Source organism: Neodiprion virginianus, chromosome 7 (genome assembly GCF_021901495.1).
Source record: "Neodiprion virginianus isolate iyNeoVirg1 chromosome 7, iyNeoVirg1.1, whole genome shotgun sequence".
Taxonomy (NCBI): Eukaryota; Metazoa; Arthropoda; class Insecta; order Hymenoptera; family Diprionidae; genus Neodiprion; species Neodiprion virginianus.
The window spans coordinates 7,975,388-7,991,786 of NC_060883.1; the positions used below are offsets into that span (position 1 = coordinate 7,975,388).

At 34.9% G+C, this 16,399-nt stretch overlaps 1 protein-coding gene and 1 long non-coding RNA gene across 6 annotated transcripts in view; one reads left to right on the forward strand and one right to left on the reverse strand.

Annotated features, from left to right (window-relative positions):
• Positions 1 to 16,399, forward strand: part of LOC124309592 (thyrotroph embryonic factor) — a 223,562-nt gene that overhangs the window by 9,018 nt on the left and 198,145 nt on the right. The window lies entirely within an intron of this gene.
• LOC124309595 (uncharacterized) lies at positions 1,534 to 5,708 on the reverse strand. Its single transcript, XR_006909262.1, has 2 exons — positions 5,507 to 5,708; positions 1,534 to 1,613 (listed from the first exon to the last, which is right to left on the reverse strand). It is a non-coding gene; the product is annotated as an uncharacterized LOC124309595 (long non-coding RNA).

A 16,399-nucleotide genomic window follows, 5' to 3' on the forward strand; every position in this document is an offset into this window, starting at 1 on the left:
TAAAGTTTTCTATAGTCTTAATATTAAGTCGTTTGGTATATTATCGATTTAGTGAAGAAGTTCGTGACCAGGAGGTTGATTGAAGATGAAATTAGTCGAAAATTCCGGTCAGAAGAAGAAGTTTAATTATTTGAAATTTAATAATTATGTTTACGTTTTCCAAATAATTAAACTTCTTCTTCTGACCGGAATTTTCGACTAATTTCATCTTCTATTATCGATTTACATCAAATGTTATAGATAATCGTAGGTCGTGTTTTCGAAATTCATTGAAATCCTTTGCAATCTTAAAAAGCTTAGGATAATAGGTTTATCGAATCTTACGAAGTTTGAGAAATTCCGTGAAATCGAAATCAAGTCTCACGATCAGTTTATATTAAAGATTTTAGTCGGCTGAAAGTCGATAAGTTTTATTGACATTTTGTACAGTGAGTATGAATCAGAATGTTGTATTTATAAGCTATGAAGATCTTTTTGAAAAATATAAAAATAGAAGATACTGGAACTATCGAGAAAAGCTTGGATATCAGTGCTTAGTTTGACGGCGTATCAAAATTTTACTTTTTCTACAAATTCGTTTCAACAATTTTCATTTTTTCAACATCATTTTGGCATCGTTTAATACATATGATTAAAAAGTTGCAACGATACTGATTATCTATACGTCAATTGAAAAATTTTATCAGTGACTTTGCGGGAAATATAGTTTTCTGAATAAATCTATACTAGAATTTTAACAATATTTTCAAGCGTTTGGAAACGAAGAATCGATGTCTAAGCTTTCGTCTCTAATTCCATAGCAGGTATTTTCTGTCAATATTTTTTACAGGAGAAACTTCGTAGTTTGCGAGCACAATAATTTAACGTATGATCATCGTACGATCATCTCGTATCATAACGAGTAAAGTGTCGATTTTTTGCCAGCCGACCTCCTCGAGTCGATGCAGTTTTTGTAACAGCCGGTAGTGCGCTATTAGATAGCAACTGCATTGTGCACAAGTGCCGATCAATATTACAGAGAATATGCCCGATGCCGTCGAGCCGTCTTCCCAATTCGCCCAATTATTCCCACCATTCCTCGTTTACGGTGCAAAATACTCGGTAAAGTTGTTAATCCAGACTTATCAACTTTAATAACCGCGGTACCGCAGCAAATCAGAACGAAACTTCCGCACAATTCGCACTTCAATCAAGTCGACAAGTTGAAATAACTTTCTCATCGAGTCTTGTTCGTAAATTAAGCTTCTGTCTAATTCCTTGAATGAAAATTATGCCCAAATATTATGTGGAATGACGGTTACGGATGCTACAAGAATTTCATGAACAAATACTTCGAAAAACACACAACTTTCGTATAAATTTTCATTCCCCCGAGATTCGAGTTACTCGAAATATCGAACTCGCGATAATCGGTTTTTTTTTATTCGATGGTTAGAATACACTAATCGGTCTGATTTTTTTTTTTCAAATTGAAGCACTCATGAAGAACAAAAAATAAATTTTCAAACGATTATTATTTTTTTTTTTTTTATCACAGTTTTTCTAAATGTTCGAAAATTCTTCGAAAAATAAGCAGTCCTCACGGTGTAAACGGTTGTGGCCGTAAATATCGCCTGAAAAAAAATTTTCGAAAAAATTATTAATCAGTATGAAAGCTGCTGTCTTGTTATGGAGGTTTATTTTTTTTTTTTAATCAGTTTAGCCTATTTTTTCGTCAGCTTTTAGTTTAAAAAAAATACGAAGATTGCGAAAAGGAGAAGAAGAAAAAAAAAAAAAACTTTCATAGCAAGATAAACAATGGCGTGGAGAATGTCGAGTCCAAATTTAAGACGGATAGCTTGAAAACTCTTCCTTAGATAGTGCACACTAGGGTGATTTGTTTGGAAGCAACTTTTTTTTTCTCACTGTAACCTTAATTACCTTTCAACGTGTGCCGAAATAATAATCCCTCCCGAATTTGAGGCTGGAAACTTTTTTTTAGAGAGTTGAATTTAGTACAATTTTTTCATTTACATATTTTTATAAAGTCAACGGTTAAGTCGGTAAAAGCGAAAAAACAGGAATTCTCCATAAATTTTGACTTTGACGGTCTGTACAGAGCAAAATATTGAGGATACGCCAATTCCACTAAAAACATTTGTGAAGAGCGCTAAATAATCTACAAGTGAACATTGGATTCATTTCGATATCTTTGGAAGCGTCGGAATGGGAATTATTTGAAGAAAAATGTGGACTTTCCCTGTGCAATTTAAATGGGAAAACTTAAAAATCGACCTTTAAAAATTTTAAATCGGATTATCATTTCGATACATACTAAAAGAAAATTAGGGTTAAATTAAAAAAAAGAAAAAGTTGCCCTCAAATGAAACACCCTAGTGAACAACGTTTAGAAAAACCACACCAAGAAAAATTTCATTTGTCATAGTAACAAGAAAAATTCAGTAATACATGTATCGTTAAAAAAACTGTTTGAATATTGTTGGGATTACGAAAAACGAGGTACGCGTAACCATTTTGCGCTATTGTCGATCTTTTTTTGGTAATTTCTCTCAGTGCACATTTAGAGAAAAATAGATTTTTCATATAAATTGTCTACTTACGATCAATCGGCGATATGCCAGATCCATACAATATCTCATAAATAATTTCGGATAATGCAAAAAGAAAAAAATATATATTTTTTGAAAATTTTACACCAGGATGATCCCTTAAGTACGTAATATAAATCCGTGGCGGGGATCGAGGGACATCTGGCTAATCCGAGAATCTCTTAATCGGATATTCCCACGCGTTTAGCATAGACAAACAATTTGTTTTCTTGTGTACAATACACACATGCCATACAAGTTATATTAACACGCCTGACACGATCGGCTAAAAGATGTAAGAACACATCATTAAATCAGAGTGAGGGAAATAAAATCGCAGCTGCTAGAGTCCGAAAATTCTTTTCTACAGTTATTTTTGACTATTCGTTATATCTATAATAAAGTTTTGCAATCAGCGTACAGTTGAAACACTTCCAAGCGTATTTTTTTTCTCGTTTGTATATTTTTTTTCTTTGAATGAAAGTATCTCGGATCCCGCTGCAGACTTTTGCACCTACGAAAAACACCATTTTCTGGCCACTATCCAGAAATTACAATCTACATTATGCGTAACTTTAAAGATTTGATGTGAGGGAAAATTTGTAATTCCGAATCTGCCTGACGATATCCTGTGAAAGGTTTATTACTTTTTCCCAAGGCGTGAATTGATCATTTGCGTTATTTGGAGTGGAAGAAAATTCGGAAAATATCGGAAAATTTGTTTGATACCCAGGAAAGCCGGAAATTTTTATTGTGGTTGGTCAAAATTTTGCATGTTATTGATGCCAGGTTAATATTGTTCATTATTCGGTCTTTTTTGCAAAAGTAAACGTTCTTATTTGGTGGCAATGTCACGTGATGTTTTTATCAATCAGAAAAAATCCAGAAATTTGAACTATACATATAGTAAGGGGAATTTTGCAAGAATCAATGCAACTTGCTTTTGGTATCTTAATTTTGCGTTATTAAATATATCGATATTCTTAATTCTATGGCATGTCCAGACGTATAATCGGGTAAAGATTGAACATTTCGACAGACCTGACAAAACACTCTGGTATACGTCGAGGCAAATGAATGACGGCGATGCAATTATATCCAAGACGTGATTATCGCGAGGATTTAGCAGAGAAGCACGATCGCGATAATGGATCGGAAGGAGGAATCGCGGGAGGTAGAGAAAATTATCGAGTCCCGTATAATTACGCTTATGAATTGCTGCGCGGTTAAAAATGGCCAACGCAGTTCACCTGCAGACTTTGTCAACAAATTCGATAGAATTTCGAGTCAAGTACCTTGACTTTCAGCTTTACAGTTAAAATGGCAGAAACCAAAATTGACGCAAGTTTTACTTTCTACAACTTTGGTTATTATCATTCCTTCTCTAGGATTGATATTTCTCGATTGAGACCCTAAAAGGAGGGGGAATTTAGTCATCGCATTATCTCATTTGCTGTTGAGTTTTACGGATAAACGATGAAAACCAGACTGATAAGAAATTGAATTTCGTACAACTTTGGTTATTACTTTTTTTTTCGTACAATTAGTATTTTTTGATTTGGATCCCCCCCCTAAAAAAAGGGGGGGGGGGGAGAGAGAGATTTAATTATCGCATTTTCTCATTAGTTATTGACTTTTTACAATTTAAAATGCTCACTCAACTTGGTTATAATGTTCCTGGACTTCAGTGACTTATCTCAAGATGTGAATGTAAAACTCTTTCATTCAGGCCCAGTTCTGATGAAATCGATGCATCGAAAGCTGATTGGTATTAAGAAGTGTGGCATGGGTGTGGCTTACAACTTGCCATCTGGCGGAGAAAATTAAAACTGACAGTAGAAGGGTCAGCGGCGCTCTCTATTGGCTGCGGTTCGAGCGGAAGAACCGTTCTGGCGATATGCGATAGTTCGAGCGTCGTTCGCAGTTTGGCGTATGAGACTATCACAGTTCCCAAAGTTGAGCTACGTAGTCGGAAGAAAATGACGAAATAGATTCGACGAGAAATGCGAATCGGTGCTGAGAAACGTACGGTGGCCATATAAATTATCTCACCTTGGTATCGACATCATTTTCCGCTATCTGTTTGTCAGAATCTTTGAGGTTATGTCGAGATTTCAGTCAAATTCACTCGGATAATCAGTAAATGTGTTCTCGGACTGACTGATATGTATATTTTACATTTTCAGAGCCTTGGTAATATCTGAGGTTTAAATTAATATTCTTAGTTTCCCTTGCGCGACGTCGGTTGGCAAGTAACCTGTCGGTTCGTTCATCAAGCACAATAATGAAGTGCGTAGGGTAGTGAGAAAATTTGTTTACATGAAAATGGTTTAATTTTTTAGTAAGCGTTGGTCCGTTTGCAACAACTTTCCATAACCGTTGGAACTTGAACCATATTCAATGTGTAATCTACGTTTCATGAAATAAAGTTAGCCACTATAGTTAGACGTATGCGAATGGTTTGAGACTTAAGCTACTAACTATATACTCGTAGTTTTTAGATCATCCGCTTCCTTCTTTTTCCGGTACAAAGTCTTGCTATGCGCACGTTGTTAAAATACAATAAACGTTTATCACATCTAATCGTTAGACATCGTACTAAAAATAATTTCGAAACGCCTCAAATCCAACGATTACTGTACGAACGACCAGTTGTGATCTTATTTCCTTAGCCGAATCTTGCTGTCATTTGAGGCATGTTACCTGTCCGATTCAAATCAACGCGCGTAAACTAACGAGTACAAAATTGATTGCGTATTTCACTTTTTGCGTTCCATGTCTCTTCAGCTTGTTCATAATTTTTTTCTCGAAATCCATTAGATGCACGTCAATCGCCATTATTTGGTTACCAATTTTTTCTCCACGCACACGTCAAAATCGACTTTGACATTCACGGATAAATTTGATTACCTTCTTACCACGTTTTCGTGTACTTAGGTCGCACATCGAGCGATGCAGCAGCTCGACTGCAACCGCATTGGACGCCAGAGATCTACGACTTGCTTCCGTGCCGCTCGAGTGATCTCTATATTTACACGATAAGTCGAACGGCATGGCGTATTATGGTTATGGACTGATATTAATACGCTTTATACCCTCACTATACGCTCAATCACAAGCCTCGCTGCCGCCACTTCACTCCTGTGTAACAGCCGCAGCAGCAGCGGCACCGGCTTCTGTTAGTTGTGACACGGACTTTCGTCAGGGCTCATAACCCATGATCAATGTCCGCTTGTACAGTAGGACCCTGTCTCTTCGAAAATAACAGCCTCGTTTCTCCCACTCTCCGGATTACACGTGGCTCTTAGAGTTGCCAGCACCATCTCTGAGACGCTGATGCAAATGGAACGCCAGTTTCAAGACTGTAGTTTACGTTTTCGACACTCTAATTCATGCTGGAATACTCAGTGTCCCACTTTTTTCTTTTCTTTTTTTTTTTTTTTTTTTGCAGTCTCTTATTTATGAAACTGCTGTTTTGGTCACAACTGCTGAGTTTTTTTCAGTTTCACGTGGTACCTGAAATATTTCTCAGTCTAAAAGAATATCAAATCTAATTGTTTATTGCAGAAATAGCACAAGCAAATAAATGGTTTAAATTCGTACTTTTACACGGAAAAAAGGATTTTCTGCTAATCTGCCAAAAAATCCGAATGCTGATTTTTACACAAACTTGATATACACCAAAAAGTTTTACAGAATTTTTACAAAATTTTTCATGTTGTTTTTTTTTGTCCACCATATTGAATCCGCCATTTTGAATTTTCGAATTTCAAGTTCAGATTCATAATCAGTGACCCCTGTCTATTTTTTTCATCTATTCTATCAAGTGACCACTCGCCCAAAACGCCTTAGAACGTTTTTTTGGTCCTAGATATCTCGGAAGTCGGAAACGCTGATTTCAGAATATAATCCAAGATCCATTGGTCTTCTAGCCCTTCAGAGACCAATTGGTGACCCATGAACTTCAAACACTATTTAGGATCCCTTATAATAAAATGAGTTACTACCGGTGTAGAAGTGTAGACTCTAAAGTGCGTAGATCTGCTTACTTGTACCGTTAAAATTCTAAAATGAGTACGGCAACGGCATCTTTGGGATCTTTTTTTTTTAATCTTCGAGTTAATTTGTATTCTACAGGGTGTAAAATTAAATGCATTTCAAGTGAGAACAATCTTCTTAACTCAAACGCAATTTTGTAAATCGATTTCTAAAATGTTACAAGTGTTTTCAGGTGAATTACATTTCAAGCATGTGATGAACTAAAGATCGTTACTTTTCTTGTTGATTTAACTACGATATAATCGCACAATGAGTATTTATCGCATTTATATATGCCCAATCGGTAAAAATATGTTTTTTTTTTTTAAATTAAATAAATACTAAAAGTACCTGCCGGAATTACAAGCAAAAGTTTCGATGTGTATTGCATGTATGTTTCGTTGTAAATTGTTTCAGAATTATGTGAAATCCAGCAGATTGTTTCGATTGTACCTTACAATTGCTCATTTCGTAATTATCAGAATATTTTCAACAATCCCATACGAAGACTTTTTTATTAATCATGTTAGGATCTTTGAATGTTCAATTTTTTAGCATTGCACCGAATCGATTGTGATTAACAAATTGCGATATTGTATTGAAAATGGTCTTTTAAATCAAATAAGTTGTTATACGAAATCTAACGAATCATACGCACTATATTTTTTTATCATTTTGAAGGGGTCTGAAACGAAGCATCACCATCTAAGCTTCTGTGAATAATTTCAATACTTTCCACTTTTGTATTTTTATTAATATAGTTGCCGATATCAGTGGTGGTATATTAAAACTGTTGAAAATATTTCGAATGCCTGAAGAAAATGATGAAATTTGAAACCCTTACCGTTCGTCAGTTTATTTAATATAGGAAAAAAAGAGTGAGTTTACTCGGTCGCCCGGTCGGTAAGGGTAGGAGTACTACATGACCTTAATTAAACAGGCACGCTTTAGTTTTTTAGACACTAGAGCGCTGTAAAGAATGATTCAAGGTTAATTTGTAGAGTAGCGCGAAAATAATCCGTTATTTGATAAAGACGTGGTCTTCCCACTAAATATTGTTCGTGATCGAGAGCCAAACAACGCTGTACGGTCGGTAAAACAGACACCATACTCATAACTCCTTGCGTATCAGTTTCTGGGCTTGTCAATATTCTTAAGCTTTTGAAAAATCATTAAATATCAAAAACACGTTTCGTCCAGACATCGGCAGTGATATATGCAGAAAAAAATGACTGTCTTCCCTATCCTTCGATCGTCGATAAAAATGTGATTCTACATCTCGTTTCCAGAGATTTTATTTCTAAAATTTTTCATCTCACTGTCGGTAAATAATCCTTTCAAGTGAAAAAAAAAAAAAAATGTTGAAAACAAAACGCATTCTAGACAGATGAGATTGGTGTAAAAAAAATTTCCTCGCACCGTATATTTTGAATTTCGATTTCATTGAAACGGTACAACGTGTCCGAAATCTTTTTCTTCGATCTCGTGAGGCGATTCGCTGATATCCACGGAGTTATAAAACGGTAATCTGAGCCATAAAGCTAGTGCATGATGGCCAAGATAAACATTCCAGCAAGTGCTATAAGACTGATCGAAAGTTGACTTACACTTTATTAACGTTTTATAAATTTAGACCAGCTTCTTTCTGACTTTTCTAGCGTGCCAAGGCTGCTCGAGAACGGCCGACTATAGCCTAATTTAAATTTCGAAGACGGTCGAACGAACGGCGAACTTTCATGGCCTCAAACGAGATAAGACGCCGCAATTGTGATAACAGCAAATAACAATCACAATCATATCAAGAATTTGGTGATAAATAAATACATGCCGCTGATCTTTGAAAAAATCCGGTCTTGAAATATTTCACTCATCCTTATATTCATATGAGGATAATTTACGATGTAGCAGAAAATTTGAAATTGAAATGGTAAAGTCAACTGCAAAAATCTTAGAATTTGTATTCTCGCACCTACAAATAAATTCTATTCGATAATAATAATGAATAATTTTTCTTTCAATTTATCTTTTCCTTATAGATTGACCCGGCTTACTCGCTCTTTATTTTTCGCCAATCACGTGCTTCGTGACAGTGAAAGTTAGGTACGGACATTCGCGTTGGCATTGCATTTGCATTATACACGTCCGAGATTCAACCGGTGAATTACTCAAACGAGATTTACGTACGTACGAACCGCTCGAAGCAGAACTTTATCTTGAATATGTACTCTGTAGAAACATATAAAGTCGCGGAGAGCTATTTCAAAGTAATTAACCTACTCTTGCACGATTCTCAACACACACAGATGTTAATTCGCGCTGCCGGTGGGTGACCCAGATCACGATTTTCCCGCATACAAGTTCCCGATTTTCCAATCTCTTAACAAATTAACGAACTCCCACATTTCCGACTAAGGAAGAATCTCGTCTACGCACAAAGAAAAAAAACACCGATACAATGCTCCTTGATTACAGACAAGCTAAAACTTTTTCATTTTTATAATTATATTAACAAATGTACTCTTCTAACCTTTGTACAAATTATTGGTAAAAATTATGTTCTGTGATTCTCTCTATTTTGAGCTGATATTCCGCAATGTACGAATTAAAATAGTAATACATATATTAAATTAAAAACGAAGAATCGTAACGAAGCAAAATTCCATTCCATGTCATTTCGAACAACGATTTTCCCTCACTATCTCTGATTCTTTCTACAATTTTTATACGATTCTCCAGTCTCAAAAAAGCACTCTTGAATTTTTTCAATTTTTATTTCTCCAACAGTTAATTTTTTGCGATTATTCAAATCCATTCAAAAATTGTAATTCCTTAAAAGTCAACAAAAAGTTGTCAAAAATCATATTTGCCATTCCGTTCATTTTGACAACCGTCCCGTGATTTTTTCATGAATTTTTTCTCTCGCACTTTAAACATTTTGTACAAATGAAACACCACGTGTCAACGTTCCGTTATTTTCCGAAAAATTATCGAAAATTCTGCACGAAATTTTTAAAACTTTATTCTGCCGTACAAAATTTCGGACATTTTTATCGAAATGGAAAGTAAGATTTTCGAGAATTCCTGAATATTCTTCATTTGCATAATCGTAGAAACTTTACGACTGGTGATAAAAATCTGAAAAAATTCAGTAGGGCGTTTTTGAAACATAGCATATAATCGCATAAAAAATTGTGAAAAGAATGAAAAATATTGAGGGAAAAATCATTGGTCGAGTAATAAATTTTGTTGAAAGCGCTCTTTTTTGTTTCACACTTTTCTTTTTGTCTCGGTTGTACTTCCGCTACTTGAAAATCTCGCCTTTCCACTCTATTGCGTACTTTTTAAATTGACCATTATCTATTATTCTCATTCTACCCTGTCGAACAGGTGCTTTAATCTCCTAGGTAGGAAACGCCGCGACGTATTTCCTGGCTTCCATCTCGTGTTGCGGGGGAATTCCTTAAATAGCTCAACGACTATACCAGCTATCTCTTTTCTGCTTCCCTACACGCGATCAATAACAGCCACATACTTTATACGTAGGTACTCGTACGTCTTTCTGGATTCCGAAACTGAAACTTATATCGATCAATACTTTTACTACCGCAGATTCGTTTCATTCCATTCATGTTTATCGAGAAAAATTCGAAATTTTGGACACGACTCGTGAGTCTTCGGCAAAGAAGCCGTAGAGTCCCAAATAGAGAACCAAAAAAAAAAAAAATAAAAAACTCGGTCTCAAGAACAAATCACCTGAACCAAAAGTAAGAGGAAGAGGAAAAAAAGGTTTAAATGTTTTTACACACTCTGGAAATCACTGCTTGTAAAATTTTCATGAGGTTATCTTTTGATATTTCTACGGCAAAAAAAAAAAAAAAAGTTATTTCGTAAACATTACATTCTGATAAAAAAATACCGGAGTTCAATCATTGCGAACGTTCTTATACAGGGTGAGACGAAATGATATCCTTCGAACATGTGTTAAACTGATTATTTATTTGAACAGAATGGTGTGGAATCCATTCCGTTTACCATATTTTTGAAGTAGCTTGTGCGGAAAATCATTTATTTGTGAAATCTTCGCAAGTTTTGAGAATGCTCGATAATTGGCCAACAATTGGACGAAATGAAAAAAATTATTAGAACAAAAATTGCGTACTTTCTCACACAAAATACAAATCTGTAAAAAAATTGGAGCATCATTAAAAAGAAAACAAAAAAACCGAAGTTTACCCTCATATGTCGGTGAACTCCTTCACTGATCTGAATAAAAATTACAGCCAGTAGATTCCGCTGTGAAGATAATGAAACTTTGGTTTGAAACATTTTTCTCGAAAATACTACATTTTCAAGCTATTCGCGTTTGGCAACTTGACCCTTTCGGTTACGCAATTCAATTTTTTTGGAATGGAAAGTTCAGGATTTTGTATGGAATATAAAAAAAAACTGAGGAAAAAGAAGAATACCACCACACTGGCTTCTGTGACTGAAAGGGTTAAAATTCCTCACCCAGTATTATTACAAAACCATTTCTCAAATTGTTGGCACGTATTGTAAAATTGGCCTGCCTTATTCTGTTTTTGAAACGATTTTTTTAGTCTCCCAATGTTCGATACGGAATGATTTATTCTCAACTTTGGGCATGAATGAGAACGGAAGAAAAACGTTCGGTTCTCGTCTTCGCCGTGTTTATTCTGTCAAGCTATTTTTCTGCTTGTTTATCCCATGATGATAATTAGACGATAAAGATTTCCTTCGAAACCCTGAAAATATCGTATCACGGAGCTGAATTGAAATGGGAATCAATCGAGATGTATGTAACATTTAGATTGCGACACGTTGCTTCACGGATCGTCGATGATGCCGCTCTTTATCTCGTTGCAGTCAAACGTCGTCGTTTTACGACGGCCTATTGAAGATTCAACAGTTTCGATAAAGCTGACCTATGCGTTGCATGTGCGGTCAATAATTTAACTGCGTGACTGGAATCTTCTAGCCCGAACAGTCATTGGGCATCTATTTGCTCTTGGTTGATTCCAAGAGAGTCGATACACTTCGTTTGTAAGTCAATTTTTAGCTGAACTAATTGTAAATTATTTTTAGTAAACTCAGTCGAATCAACGACTTCCGAGCTGCAAAAGAAATTGTCGGGAAAACGGGATAATTAATCGTTGTCAAAATTTGTGAATAAGGGAAGCAAACAATCCTAAATGAACAAGAGTGAAAGTTTTTCAATTTCCAATGAAATCAACTGATCGATGGGAGTCGGGACGTGAATTTTGCAGAAGTTTTTTCTTCATGGCTTACTTCGAAATTTAACTAAAATTGAGACACCTCAAGTATTTAGAACAATATAGGTTTTTAATTCAAGCTATCCCATGAAAATGTCACAGAAATACGACAAGTTCAAGTATAGAATTGTGATAACGGATAATGACTACGATATTGGTATCAGAATTGCACAATTTTTACCGTGATAAAAAATTCGAAAAGGCCGTGACGTATGATCACGAATCGTAGATTAACGATTGGGAGTCAGTAGAGTGTTTTAGTGTTGAACGCGGATCAGTTTGGAAGTACAGAATAATGTAAAAAGCGTAGAAATTGAAATTGAGTATTCTCACGTTTCATACTTCGACCTTTCCGATTTCCAGTTCTCGTAATTCTATAATTGATTATTCTACAACATTGATTTTCGTAAAATTCTACATTCAAAACGTCCGATTTCCCAGCCACGTGATTAGATATATTTGATTAAATAATGTTTTGAATATCGATTTTCATATTCATTCATCAGACGAATTTTCCAGTATCCTAATTATGCATTTTGATGTTCGCGATTTTTCGTTTTCAAATATTCCATTTTCTACGAAGAAGAAAAAAAAAACATCACAAACGTGTATTCTCATCGTCGCAAAGTAAATTTCACAGACTTTAATCTTAAATTGACTTTATTTTACTTGGAAAATTCAAGATTTTTTACTGATTTCTCGGTAGTTAATCCATCTTTTTGCATATTTTCAAAAAAAATTATGCGAGGCGCGGGATTTTGCTTATTATTCCTCTGAAACGTGCAAAATGTGCCTGCAGAGAGCGTTTGCTGACTTGAATTACGTGCATAATGGGAACATGAGATGCAGTCATTCCGCTCTTCTAGGTACGTTTTCTTTTCTCGCTTTCTCGCGAGTCATCAAAAATCCATAGATCCATAGATCAGACGCCAGGGTCAGGGACATTACGAGTTGCACTTGTATTTCGATTGAAAATCCACCAGTCTTTTCCTCTTTCTACTCTGTTTCTCCTTTTCTTATATCCTCTTTCTCTCTTTCTCCCGCCATCTCTGCTCATCGCAGAATCAGACAGCTGCGCAGCAGCAGCAACGGTGCCATTTAGTCTTGTTATCACGATTAGGACACTGCTACTCGATAACGAGGTCCCGTGGACTTGGACTGTGCAATGAGCTTCCAATGGCTTCCTAAGGCCGTAAAGTACCCCTACCCTTACCGACCGAGCAAACGCTCGCGAGAGCATATCGTATATTTTATTTACGAAATTATTGCAATTCTTAGTTCTCGTCTACCGACCTCAATATTGTATGAAAACTGTCTTGCGATGGATCGTTTTACCCCTCATTCTTGCTGGGATTGTGCGAAGAATCTCAGCTGTGCACTTTTTAGTCCGTGAAATGCGGGAAATCTGAAAATAGTAACACATGTAAAAAAAAAAAAAAAAAATACCAATTTTTTCGACGACTTTAGGGATATGAGTAACTTTCTTAAATTTGGCTACGAAAGAACGATGCACCGTCGAAATTTCAAGCCTTGCCTCTCGTTTGTTAATTTAGTATAGGAAGAAAACGGGTGAGTTTGCTCGGTCGGTAAGGGTAGGACTGCCACATGACCTTAAGGTTCAAGGGGGTATTCTGGTATCAGTGCTTGTTTTTTTACCTCATTTTCTAGTTGTTTTTTGTTTTCTAAAAATCAATCAATCATTTTCAGATTCAGGTTTTTGTGGTCAATTTTATAAAATTTGAACTGTCTTTCAAATATTTTCTGATGCACGATTTTAGAAAACTGTGACTGCAGATGTAATGGCGTACACAGTGAGTTTGTTGCTTTTTGACGAGGTTTTTGATGTTTACAGTTGTCCGAAACAGAAAACTCAAAAAGATTATCAAAATATGTAAGTGTGATTGTTGCCCGAACTAAAATCATGTCGATATTACAATGATTCGCAATTTCTTATAGTATAGTTTTTTGTCTACAGTGTGGTCCCTTAAATGATTTCTATCGAACCAAATAAAGCGATTGTAGTTCGGACCTTAGCTGTACTCATATACTTTAATAATGTTTTTGAATTTTCTGTTTCGGATAACTGGAACTTTAAAAATCACATCTAACAGCAAAAAAACAAACTTTTTACACTATTGTGCTCACAGCCGCCATTTTGTAATATCTTGCGGTAAAAAAATCCGGACCCAAAAATTTCTTACAGGTTTTTAGAAAAAAAATTTTAGGTAATGGGGTTAAAAAAAATAAGCGCTTACATGGAATCCTTCCTTAATTCGTATTTAATACTTTTATTTTCACCTGTTTCATATTCCGAGTTTCTTCAACTGTTGTAGGTAAATTTGAAAGAAAGTATTTTCATCCGCTGGGTATTCATTTTTTTTTTTTTTCGTTCATTATATTACTAAAATCTGCCAGATGAATCACGATTTAAATATGAATAAAAACAGGGCGGAGAAAAAACAAAAAAATAAATATCGAGAAATGTAAGGTTTACAATATCGAATTTAAAAAAATGTGAAATACTGATTCATAAAATTTCAAAATACATACAAGTGAGGTAAATAAAAGCCAAAATATAAAACGATCAATGTAAAGAAAGCCAAAACATAGAATCTCTAGAATTCTTCGTTATCCTTTGTATATTTTGGCATTCTACTAAGACTTTTCACATTTCAAAATCCTATAATAAATAGATTTTTGGGTTTTTGAATATTCGATGTTGTAACCCTTTCATTTTTTGAATTTTCTGCACTTTTGCCCTCAACCAATGAATAAATTTCAGAAAAAAATTATGAATGATTAAAACGAAGCTTAAAAGTGTATCACTTATAATTTCCTGAATATGCAAATAAGAATTTCTCTCCCACGAATTACAAACTTGAAATGCGAGACGTCGATGGTTTGGAAACGTTTAGATTATTGTATCATTTTTTCAAGCTTTAATGCAGAAACGCGTCTAACATTTCAGAAAGCGACTTTTTTTTAGTGTATGTTGGAACGTTTTTATAATCAGGCATTAAACATGTATAATGCAAATATTCAACATGATTACAATCATGCGTATAAAAATATCTACAGCCGCATGATACATATACGTATGTATATTGTAATGTTTACACAAAGACACGAATAAAAAGAAACAAAGAAAAACAAGCCGGCTACGCAGTACAAACAAACTGTTAAACGTGCGTGTAATATTGTATATTACAGCCTTGAGCTTTAAATTGGCTAATGAAGTAATAATTACGAGAGACCGACATGTGCCTGCAAGATCAAACAATAGCTTTGACGATGACGCGGATGACGCGTGTTTAACATCGTTCGTGCAGTGTTCGCATTACAAACACCTCCCTAATATCCTTATAATAGATTTCCTGAAAAATGCGACGGTTTAATCATGCGCTTTACCCTAAACTGAATTGTTTTTATTTGCCACGGTTTATTATGGAAATACTTTTGGAGTTTCAAAAAAGAAAAATGAAATCGCTGGAAGTTAATGTTTAAGCGTTATTACAGCTGCCGATATTACACTTTTTTGTTACAGCAACATACAAACTCACCGTTGGCTTGGTTAACCACATTTTGTTAGTTAAACAAGGCTTTAAATTATCGTAAATAGTCGTAACAAAATATGGCGCGAATTGTCAAAATCATATAAAATAATTAGACGCGATAAATTTCCTGGTTACAGTTACGAAGCTTCTTTTCATTTCTTTCCCAGAACTAAATAATTTTCAACAACGGCGAGAAATGACAATAATTTAGGACTGCGTGGTAACTGCAAATAAAAATTATTCTATGTTTGCAAGTCTTAGCATTAGTTTTTATAGGTTTATGAGTGGCGGCTGCACTTGGAATATGTTTACTCATTTTACAGTTATTCAGTGCGATTGTTGGATTATTGCTGAAGAACGGAGAGAAGAATGAAAATCAGATACACGTCGTGCCTCAAATTTGTCTACGTTTCTTTCACCTACGCTAAACTTCCGGAATATTGGAGGACTTGGGCCGACAGGTGAAAAAAACCAGTTAGGGAGCTTTTTCCGTATTTTAGAATTTTTTTTCAACCCTTGAAACCGACATTTTTTAACAATATGTTACGTATTTATGTGTTCACACCGCAACGGCTATATCTATGTGAATTATTTTGATTCTGAGGTTTGTTAAAAAACTTCAAGTACTTGGTGAAAATAAATGAACAATTTTCCTAAATCAACCGTTTCAACTCTCGAGTATCATCTTTGATGCAAATTTAAATAAAAATGTCGGGGATTTTCAATCAGTTAAAGAAGACTTTAGATACCTGTGTGAATTATTTCACTACCAAGATTTGTCCGAAGGTTTCAAGTATTGGCTCAAAAAAAGAGTAACAGTTTTTCTAATTCAACCTATTCAAGTCTCGAGTATCATTTTTAATGCAAATCTAGATAAAAACAAAAAAAATAAATAAATAAATAAAAAAAAAAATCTTGGGGGATTCTC